This window comes from Cynoglossus semilaevis, chromosome 9 (genome assembly GCF_000523025.1).
Source record: "Cynoglossus semilaevis isolate Cse_v1.0 chromosome 9, Cse_v1.0, whole genome shotgun sequence".
Classification (NCBI taxonomy): domain Eukaryota; kingdom Metazoa; phylum Chordata; class Actinopteri; order Pleuronectiformes; family Cynoglossidae; genus Cynoglossus; species Cynoglossus semilaevis.
The window spans coordinates 16,736,762-16,748,726 of record NC_024315.1 but is presented as its reverse complement, the minus strand read 5'-3'; the positions used below and the strand labels follow the sequence as shown (position 1 = coordinate 16,748,726).

The 11,965-nt window shown below is 39.1% G+C and overlaps 1 long non-coding RNA gene across 1 annotated transcript in view; it reads left to right on the top strand.

The window, feature by feature from the left end:
- The window catches only part of LOC107989014 (uncharacterized), a 33,551-nt gene that overhangs the window by 2,070 nt on the left and 19,516 nt on the right, over positions 1 to 11,965 (top strand). Inside the window, exon 2 of the long non-coding RNA XR_003050602.1 lies at positions 8,366 to 8,447. This is a non-coding gene — a long non-coding RNA (uncharacterized LOC107989014). The remainder of the gene's footprint in view (positions 1 to 8,365; positions 8,448 to 11,965) is intronic.

Here is an 11,965-nt window from a genome sequence, read left to right as displayed (position 1 = left end):
AAAATAGAGCAAATATTAATTAAAGACAGAATTGCTCAGTTTCTCTTCTAGTTTTATGCAGATGCTTGCCCTTTTTGGCAGTGATGTGCTGTTGTGGTTTGGATGTCACCTAAACTGTTTCTGGTTTTGATTAGGACTGCATAATTGTCATAATTTGTCACCTTCAATTATGCTCCAGATCGACTGACTCACTCAACTTACAGACTGCTTGATGATGACAAATGGACACTACCATCTGGACACAAAGCAAATTTGTGTTTTGAAGCCTCTTTGACATTTTGGTTCCATCCTGGTCCAAATGTCAACAGCAAACTGTTGTGTTTGCTAAAGCTGGAGAGACGACATACAACTCTCACAGTCTTTGTGTGAGTCATATCTAAGTACCCACACATCCATGTTACAAGAGATTTTTAATAAGATATTTCTGTGCCAACCAGTGTTAATTCTGACAGCTAATTTGGATTTGGAAGTTTTTTCTTTTCTTTTTGTTGTTTTTGGTGACTGTTGTAGACATTTCCTAATGGGAAATCATGTGTGTGTGTCCTTAGCTTCACATAATGAACTTTTTTATGTGTTATTGTGGGGTTAAAACAATCAATGTATAAGGAGGCTTGTTTGAATTAAGTCATTTTGTAGCTTTGTTTATCTCTCTATTTTACACATTTCCCCTTCTCACTTTTTGCATTGTACTAATCGACCTCTGAGCTCCTGAAAATTACATTATTAATCACAGGAGCTAGTATATGACTTATTTACTATTATATGTGTAAAACAAGAAGCTGTGGTGTTGGTTAGAGGTTAGAGTCTAACCACAGCTGAGACAATTTCCCAGCAGTAAAAATTAAAATAAGAGGTAACAGATATATTTATCTTTATCTTATCTTCTCTTCTGAGGTAGTGCCACAAACTGTAGATTTTCTTTCTGATATAGAGATTTTTTTTGCAACTGAATTAACTGAATTTCTACACTATGTCTGGTTTTACAAACACAGCAAAAGTATCATTGTTTGTCTTTGTCTATAGGCTTGTTTAGATTACTGTAGGAAATATTAATGAGTAGCAGCTTTCTTAAGGATGTAAAGACAGAAAGTCTTGGATAGTCTGTTATTACTTATGGAACATATAAAGATCTGTAGTACAGAAAAATATTGTGAATAAACTGGCATAACAGAAGATAAATAAAAGTCTAAAGAATGGCTGCGAGAGAAGGACTGAGTCAGATAAAGACATGGCAGGTGTCATTGCTTAGCAATTCATGTTGCAACACCAAATTTTCCCTTATGAGAGATAAGACTTCAGACAAATATGAACACAAAGAGAGGAAGAGTCATGGGGTTAGGTTAAGCGGGGGGTCTTCTCAGTGTGTGTCTGTCCTTGTGTTCAGGTTATAGTGATACAAACTTTGTAAACAGTTGTTTCATAAGAACTAGCAGCTCCGGGGTTGAACCCCCTCTGAGTCATTTATGTAAATTACTATGTGTGAAGCAGAAATACTTCATTTTTTTCTGTAACTGACCATGTATTTAGCCCAGGTAGAACAAGTCTCAGAGGTTTTAAGAATTGTTGTCAGGGCAGTTCATTGACTATTTTTAGACTAATGTTACCTCCCCGTCTATGTCCAGGGTGGAGGAAAACAAGGTTATTTTTCCCAGGTTGAAGACAGAGAGCACAAACACCGCCTTACTCAGTCTGTAAAACAATTATTTTATTTGTAAATGAACTGGTCACATCACTTCTGCAACACCGTGAATTCACATAGAGACACAGAGGGCCTGTATCCCTCCACAGATTATCAGGCAGATGCTGCTCACCTGTGCTCAACCTGGAACTGGAGAGAAAGAGAGAGAAAAAAGAGAGAGAGACACCACAGCCACGCACAAACACACAGGCACATAACAACTAAGGAAAGGAAGGAACTACTGGTCATTGTGATACAGCACACCACTGCACATAGCCAAATATGACCTCTGCTTTCAACCCATCACCCAAGTGAATAGGGGGCAGCTTTAAGAGTTTGGAGTGTGGGGAGTGTATGAGGACGGTGCCTTGCTCAGAGGACCTTAGTGATAACCTGGCAACTAACATTCAGATATTACCATTTATAAGCAGGCCCTATGCTACATTTTTAAGATTTTGGCTAACATTTAACTGGCTTCTTGATCTTTTATTAAATTATTTTGTCTTATGTTCATTTAGGTTCTGGCTTATGTTAAGTGGATTTTTTTCTTGATAACCTCACTGTCAGTCTTGGTTGTTAGATTCTGGTGGGTAAATCAGTGTCTTCTTAGCTAAGAGTTGCCTGTTTTAAACTTTTTTCATTTAAAATTGTAATGTTTTTTCGTCTATTTATTATAGGTTTTACAACCGTAAGTAAATCCTTGCATTTTTTTACATATGTTTTTCCAATTCAAAGCAAGCTTCTGGCTTACTAACCAAAGTGCTAACTAACCAAGTGCAAATGTCTTAACATTTAGCCTATAGACTTTCACTGACCGTGCTTTCTGACTTAACTTGTGTCTTTGTAAAACAATTAGAAAGAAACACACAGAACGTTAAATATAGATTAAGGTTGAACAGAAACCAGTGTGTTTGTGTGTGTCTGTATGTGTGTGTCTGTTAGTATCTGCGTTTCTACCCAGGAAAGAGCATCTACATTATGAGAAATGTTTACCAGCAACACGCATACGTAGATAGAGGGAAAGGACAGTGTGTCTAATCAGTGTGGTTAGTGGCGAGATCAATAGTTGGAGCTCGGCTGAAACTGTGTGTGGGCGCCTGGAGCGCATTCTGCTGCTTTTCCACTCATGATCATTGACATTCTGCGCTTACTGACTTTGGTGCTTCCAGGAAATAAGGCCTGAGAGACATGAAGAGAAGTGTGTGCCATGCTATGGCTGCTGATAAAGTGAGCACTTAGTCTCAGATCAACTGCAGTAACAACACGTTACTTGAGATTCAGTGCACAAACACTAACATAAAGAAATCAAGAGAATTATGTCATAAGACATTTGAAACATTGAGACTGTGGTTAAGCAGTACTGGAAAAGTCATACATAAAACATTCTGGTTGGTTGCTCAGTTGTCAGGTTAACTGCTGACCGGAGTTGATGAGCAGGATAGGGGAAAACAGGAGTATATGTCAATTACTCAGCTAGTGCTTGCAGCTGATATTTATCAGCCTGTCAGACCAACAACATCTAACACACATCTAAAACTCTATACTAAAGAGTTTTAACCTTCACTTAAGCTGTAGATCCTATAACTTAAGTAAAGGTTGTGAGCAGCTGCTAAATGAGGCACTCATAACTTAGTTGAAAAGTGTAAGACATTCAAAGAAATATCATGCAAACTTAAAGCAGGAAAGGAAGGAATTACTGGTCATTGCGACACAGCAAACCATTGGACACAAATGTGACCTCTGCTCTTAACCCATCACCAAAGTGAACAGTGGGCAGTTTTAAGAGTTTGTGTGTGGGCAGAGTGTGAGGATGGTGGCTTGCTCAGGCAGCTGATGGACTCGAACATGAAGCTTTCCGGACCCAAGTCCGCTTCCTTAACCACTAAGCCACCACTGCCCAAGAACTGTAAACTGCCCAAGAACTGCTGGAGACAGAGAATGCTGTAATTGGAACAAAGAGTTTCTATACTTCAAAAATTAAAGAAAAAAGACAGACACGCAACATGTAAATTGATCATGTGTAACAACCTAGTAACTGCAGGTAGAAAATATTCTGGCCTGATGCAATCTTGCAAATTTAAATAGTGTTACACCGAGAGCTGACACACTTGTGTCAGTAACCAGAGTGAAGGCAGTTAGCCACTGTAAAATCTAAGTCGTAGTCTGGTGTCATTTAACACTTACAGATATGAGAAGAAACCACCTTTGACCAGCTTACTGGCCCATCACTTCAGGAACTATCTCTGTGTGCCATTATATTTATGAAGAATCACGTTTGGTAAATAAAAAAGCTGTGGTTGGTCTGCTCTGATGGCAGTAACTAATCAGGCTGAGTGAAGTGGTTCTAAGTGACTAATAAATCCAGATGAAAGTAAAAGGAGCTTGTATGACTAGCCAGTACATGAAGTGAGTGTGTGGGAATGTGTGTTTGTGTGTGTGTGTGTGTGTGTGTGAGTGTAAAGGACTTTTCACTGTGAACCATTAAAGATAGATATCCTACAATCATACTTGTGTTAGTTGTGAATATAATATCACTGCCTCCTGTTACTGATGGATGTTGTTTGAATGTTTGTTTGTGGGAAACGTCTGTCTGATCTCAAATCTAGACCAGTCTCTGAATTCAATTTGTACTCCCTGAATGACTGGGTTGAAAACTTTGAAGATCTAATTTACAAGTCTTTTATGTGTCACCTATGGGTGACTTGTATAAATACATGTTACTCTACATTTAAATGTCTTAAAACACACAATTGAACCAGTAGTCTTGTGCTGTACGGCAGGAGCACTATTCACTGTGTGGTTTATCAAGTTTACTCATTGTAGAGAATATTAACAACTAACTACTTCTTCTACTAATTTCCTCAAATGTATAGCTATCTCTAAGCTAACATTAAGCAATGTTTTCCCCAAACATTATTTGTCTGTCTTCAACAGCAAAGCTGACCAAGTTAGCCTGGTCTTTACAAGCTTTTTACTTTTCAAATCAGCTTTTCTTGGTACTTTGCTCCACACAAAACAACCATGTTTGGATTTGAACCTGTAATCATTTGATAGTGTGCCCTCACATATTGTTACATGAACACATGTAACGATACCTTTAATCTTTAGACACCTAGAGGAAATTGTGGTAGCATTTACAATGGCCTTCTTGGATTTGGTCAGCATTTATCATATTACCTATGACATGTAGTGGATCCTTTAGAAAGTACTTTTTTTAAGATAAGTATGTTTAAAAGAGATTATAATGTGTCACATGGAAATTAATTTAATTTACCTAAGCAAAAAAATACTTCAATCATTTTTGCTAAGCCTCTGTTCTTCATGTAAAGCTGGAATTGTATCTTTGCAAACTTTGCTGACTTGATAATCTTATTTACTTTTGAATTTAAAGCTCCAGAGTATGATTCCCCCCGGTCCCCCGCCCATCCCCCCGGGAAATTCTGAGTAATAACCAAAACACTGCTGGGCATTTACCTGACAGTTGATCTCCAACCACCATCATCTGTTTGTAGACACTGGTTCTACTTTGCCTCCATTTCCCCCATCAGTCTTAAGTTAAATTAATTACTTGAAGTACATGGAGTACAAAAGTTGCGAAATCATTACTGAGGCAGGTGAGTGAGCGAAGCAGCAAGAATGGGAGCATGGTAAAAGGAGAGAGAGAAAGATGTGTACTACAGTACATATGCTGAGGTTCCAGAGCCTGTCTAATATATTTAATGAATGTGTTTGACATAATTAGTCTTTCTGATCGGTCATGAATGCACAAACAAAATGTACAGGGTGAGGAAGAACGTACCGTGTGCACTGATAGGGAGCATTGACGTGCAGTGAGGTTTAATGACTGACAGTGCTGAGCCCCATAGGCACAATCGGTGACAGCTGCACGTCGCTGCAAGACTATATAATGTATAGTAAGACACTAAGTAAAGACATTAGTCTCATATAACAGGTCATATCTAATGAAAATATTTTTTTGAAAGGCCTAGTATTCATAATTATGTTTCCTTTTATTTTGAAAAGTATCCAAACACACCTTGGTACTGGTACCAATACCAAATGTTGGTATCATGTAAACGTTACAACAATACAAAGTCCAATTTCAAAATCAAAAAAAGTGTAATTTGGCCAGTAGCATTTTGACAGTTTTAATGGACAAAGTTCAGAAAACAGCTGCAACCAGGCTGCTACAGGACGAAACTCTAAACTGAAGGATTTACATAAGTGACACAATCTTTGAATGAAAGTCCTTTTTCAAGTAAAGGGCAGAAACTCTTCAGGAAAATGTTGTAGAGCTGATGGGGCGTCGCCTGATTTTATGAACTGGGTGTTTTATGCCACTACATAAATTACAAACAGTTACTTGTCCAGAAGTTACTTGGTCAGTGCAGTCAACATTGAAAAATTGGTATAAAAAAAATAAATTATTCTGCCAAGAATTTTCATGATTCACGAGGTGTTGGATCTTAAAGACAACCAAGAAAACCATAATAATTTAAAAGTTGCAATGATTACTAAACTTTGGACTCCTCTTTGTCATGCATTTTTACAAGTGTACTGACTTTTCTAGCAGCCGTACTGAAAAGCTACAGTACACTATGAGGTTTAGTTTCACCCCTTCTGTCGTATTTACCCCCCTCACGCTCCCATGAGAACAAAGGGGAAAGAGAAACTGAACAGGGGGAAATTGCAGAGTCATCTGTCCTCCCACAGTTCTACAAAAAAACATCCCCCTGTGCACAGGCACATACGAAGTCTGCCATTAAATCAAGATCATTATTTTCATTTCAGCCAAAAACACGTGTGATTTTCATGTGAAAATTAACCACAATTCATCAGACGGTGATCTGTCGGGTAGAGTCATAGACGGGCGTGACTTTGGGTGAGGTCCATTTGCACTTTTATCGGCAGTCACTGGATTGAAAACCAGTAATATATAGAAAGTGGGAGAGCGAGCTCTGAGTCAAACAACCACAGCCAGCTCAGTTCAGTCTGGCAGTGAAACGGTTAAACTGCACTTTTGCTTTTCCTCTCTGCCTTCCTCACAGTTGTCTTGACATCACTGGTTTAGTCTGGTGCCCAGAAATGAGGCGGGGATTGTTATCAGTCAGTCAGATGGGTGTGATAGCAACCATAAGGTGATAGATTATGAAGAGAACATCTAATTGGTGTCAAGTTGTTCTTTGAAGGACAACAACTCCTTTGTTCTTTGTAGCTTGTGTGTCCGTCTCTTCTTATCTGATGGTGTGTTTGTCAGTCTTTATTCCTGTACACACACACACACACACACATTAGGCGTGCTTTGCTGAACATGTTTTTTCACCTGAGGCTGTTTTTTTTTTTCAGCTGACATTCTTGTAGTAGTACCGATGCACCGCTGTATTTATGTAAAATATTGCCCAGAGGCAGCACTGGACCATGTATTTCAACAGTTGCACAAAGGTGTTTGTGCAGCTTAATAATGAGACAGAGTCTTGACATGCACTCAGCTCTGACAGTGGTTGGGGCATTAAGTACTTTTAATTACGGGAATCTGGCCATACGATATGTATCACAATACAGGGCCAATGAGGCGTTATCTTGGGAGATTCTCCAATACTGCCTTTACCTGACAGTTGAAGAAGTTGCCTTAAAAAAAGGTTAGGTAGCTACTCATATAATATTCCAGCTAAAAGTTAGCTATGCTAAAATAGTTTCTAATTAAATAAAAAATAAATAGTAGACCATCGTCTAAACAAAGTGGAACTCCCTGACCAGACTCATGAGAAACAGTTAGGATAGTCAAACCGAACATGTCACTACAACAAGATATACATGTTAATCCAACCTAGCACTGTTTCCTAACCACTCATTCAGATTGACATCTTCATATTTTCATATTCATGTAAAAGGTTGTTATTGTTGTCAAATTTCATTCATCAGCAGCGTGGGAGTGAAAAAAAATCACATAATTGTAAGTAGGCTACAAGCAGTGCTTCACAGGAGCAGTGAGTGAGTCTGTGGTCCACCATGAGAGAGGCTTTCATTCATAAGACACTTAAAACACACTGCACTGCTAACCTCACTTCCTGTGCCATATGCAGCAGGAAGTTCTTGATTTCCTGTAGTGATGTGTAGGTGTGTGTGTGTGTTAGAGAAAGAGAGGTTGTATATAGTCCAAGTGCCAGAATCTCATTTACATATAAAGATCTATCAGCCAGATCAAACTTCTCTCAGAGACACAATAAACAAACACATCCGGTTTATTTTGGGGAATAATGGCTTCCCCTTAACGATTATTAGGTTCCCACAGATGCAGCAAGGTAATTAGCAAGTAGGAAATTGCAGCAGTGTGAAATGTCTTTTCTGTCACTAAGCACAATGACCCGTCTCGCAGTCAAAGAAGCGCACCTGATTTTGGTAAATCATCTACAGTTGTCTGCCGGTTATTGCCTCGAAACGACATTCACTGATGATGAGTCTTAAAGCTGAGAAATGATTATCTTATGCCAAACCCATTTAATCGGCTGTGACAGTATGGTATGCAGTTACTGTCTGCCAAAAATACACTACAAACATCACTTGGTGGTAATACCAAGGCATTGACACTTACTTACATACTTTCTTTCATTCTTGCTGTCTTTATTTGCTCTTTGTTATTCTGCCAGTCACCAGGAAAATGTTTAACCGTAAAAATGTATCCCTTAGGTGGCAGCACTGCAACCTAATGGATGCCATGCCTTTAACACCTAAAGAAGAGGGAAGTTGGAAGAAGGATGAGCTGAGATGAGTGAGTAAACTGACTACTATGTTAGTTCTAAGGCTCTGAAAAGAAAACAACTTTAGTGCTGTAGAATGTGATTTTTAGGTTGTCAGCTTTGATCTAAAGGACATTTCTGTCTTATTTCTTGATGTACTAATCAAACCCTAACAAAACAGTCCTTATTCATCCAGGTCAGATGTTAAAGTAAACTAACATGTTTTTGTTGATATGAACATGACTTTCACCTCAGATCCCTCAAAAAAAATCTATGCTGTTGTCGTGGAAACAGCCAGTGCCTATGAGAAAGTGAGTATATGTGTGTGAGAGAGAATTGTGTTCTTGGAATAGCTCCAGTGACGCAAACGTGCACCCCGATCAGCAGCTCACCGCCCTCTATCACCTCACTGCTCAGAACCATGACATCCATCCATCTGTCCTCCCATCTTTCCCACTTGTATTCTCATTTCCCCTTTGTGAGTGCACGGTGTTGTTTATTCTCATGTTATTTTTACTCTCCTGTAGGAGTGTATATTCAGGCTGTCCAGGAACGTTCACCCCTCCCCCTTGCTTTTCCTGGACTTAACAAGAAAACTTCAAATTTACATTGGCAAAGTATCAAATCCAATTCTTTTCCTTATGTCACATTTCATTGGCTTCAGTCGGATCTAAAATGTAAATGTGCTCAGTTTTGATAATTGTGACTGATTTTATTAGGATTTGATTTCTTTTTTGGGGAGAAACACATTACGCAGCATTGTCTGCCAAAACATGTTAGTTCCTGATATCAGTGTAAGCAGGTCTGCTTAAGAGGCTTGTGAGGTTTATTTTTATAGGCACTAAAATCTCGTGAGGCAGCGATGACTTCATAATGTCCCTGATTAATGATTCTAAAGAAGGAGGGAGGTGGCTGGAAAACTCTGCCAAAATTTCTTTTCTCTCCATTCCTTAAAGGCATCAACAACCTATATTCACCCAACCATGCTGTGATGTCAAGCAGCATAATTATATTTTTAGCATTTTATTTAAATTTTTATTTCAAATAAAAGGAATACAAGTTTGACGGACAAGAGAAATTAGAGGATTAGAGGAACATTTTTTTAAAGAAAAAAAAATCAGTAAACCTGCAGGCAGCAGTATCAGGTCTGACCCTGATCCAGGATGTTGCCCTGAACATGCCCACAATTATAGGAAATTCTCCAAAGTATGTAAAGAAATCAGCCCTGAGGACCACCGCGTCCACTCCAGCCACAGTCACCTTACTTCTCTGGTCACCTCCCTTACACTTCCCCCTCCGCTGAATACGACAGTCTCCTCTTCATAGCCTGCAATAAACACTGGACTTTGCACATTGATATAAACACCCTGTACTTACCTAACCCTGCTCTGTGTTCCTACTTTTGGGTCCAATCTTTGTGTCCTCTGATTGTGAGTTCATGACAGATGTAACGTAATCTTCAGGAGAAAATGTAAAAATGTCCGAAAAAATAACATTGCTAAATAAAGTTAATCTAAAAATAGTTTATTTTCTGTGGAGTTTTAAGCGATTATTTTGATCCCTACACATGACCAGTAAATTTGCTGTAGCTAAGATTAATAGTTTTCCAATAATGACATTTTTTTTACAAGCATGTCATCATGCCTGTAAAAAAACAAACCATAAAATTCCATTATGTCCAGGCCTATCAACAATAGTCAATTTGGGAGAACAAAATGGTTTTTGCCCCCCTCCCCCCCCCGGAAACATTTACTATATTGGTTCAAAAGCCCTGACAGTACCTGGCTACAGTTTTTTTGGCACCAACCTTGACAACGAAACACCTGGTTTATAACATTACAAAAGACCAAGTTAAACCTTCATGCTGATTAAATTTAACCTTAATACAGTATTAAAATACCTAATACTAAAAATATGGTATGGAGAGGAATGTTGGTATCTGGCTGATACTTTACTTATGATGTAAACCCAGTACTGTAACAATGACATTTGTTCCAGGATCTTAAATAAGACTTTAAGCTGTTATTATCTTAAGTAGATTAGTTCTGACATATAAAGAGAAGCTTCTCTTTTTATGAGTATGTATTCTTAATCTGTCATCAAAGAAGATTTTACTTTGAGGGTGACAGTAGTTCAGTGGGCAGAAAGTTTGCCTTCCACCCAGTGGGTCAGAGTGGGAATCCAGTTGTGTACTGGTGTCCTTCGACAATAAACTCCCAGCCACCCATAGTGGGTCCAAAAAAAGTCAAGTTATTGTTATATTCTAAAAAGAAAAAAAAGAAAAACCTCAGTTTCAAAGAGGTGGCAGTAGAGGACCAGCTGGTCTGACTCATGGGATCTGCTGTTAATCAGGCTGCCTGTTGAGAGGGAACACATTCAGCCGGTCGCTGCTTCACCTGGTCTGCAGCGTCTGACTCAGTCTGAGCAGCAGGACTGTTGAAAGAGAATCAGAAATTATTGACTCGTCCGCAACGCAGCCAATTAAACCGTCGGCGTGTTTGTGCGATAGGGAGGGAAAAACCAACGTTCTGTGACTCAGAACGCTGCCTGTGAACCACATGGAAAACCAGCATCATTCCAGGGTCTGAGTCTGTTTTTTGGGGGGTCTCTGTCTGGACTGGACAGGAGTAGTCGGAAAGATAAAAAGAGGGAAAAGAGAGAAGGAGGCTCGATTCCCACAATGATGCTGTTTTGCAATTTTAACTTTACAGTAAAAAAGTGTTTTCCTGGCAGTGATGTGGACGAGGAGGAAAAGTCAGCTGAGAAGTTAACTGGAAAGTTTGGCTGATGAGTGTGTAAATCATGATTATCTGTTTTTAATTTTCAGTTGTGTGTGTGGATCCGTTAAACCCAGCAAACTTTAAGAATAAATAAACTTAGAAAAAACACAACACACAGCCGGCTCCTTTTAAACACAGGGTGTGCTATCACAAGCTTTTTAAGACCCCAGACCACCCCTCAGATGGCTACTGTGATACAGGCTGTTTCTATTATTAAATTATTTTGGGCACTGTTTTGTGACACTCCTGTAATTTTTTTTAATAGTTTTATTCCTATATTTCATATTTGTATAGTCAGGGAAACTTGCTGCCAAGTCATGGATAAGTCATGGGAATTTGTTGTTCAACATGTGTATGAACCCTGTAAACCAAGGTGGACTGAGCAGAGCAGAGAGTGAGTCTTTCACACTCAGACTCGTGAAAGAATTGTTTTAGTGACGGCTGAACAAACAGCGGGAGGTGGGATGAAAGACGGACGTTTAGACTGTGAAGAGCAGCAGAGGTTACAGTCTCCACGTGTAGACGTTGAACTGCGACACGTCTGACTCTAAAAAGGAGTCAGAAACTGCTCCAGTGACTCACTGCTCCTTCTCCCAGCCTTACGGGAAGTGGAATGTGTTTTTAATTCCACGGCAAACCCCCACTCTTTTTGTTTGTCTGCCTGTGCAAATGTTGTGGTCTGTTTTCCAATAACCTATAGTTTATGGATGGCAGAACCCGATGATCTCATTGGAGTCTAAAGAAAGAGTGGCTCAGTAAAACCAATTAAC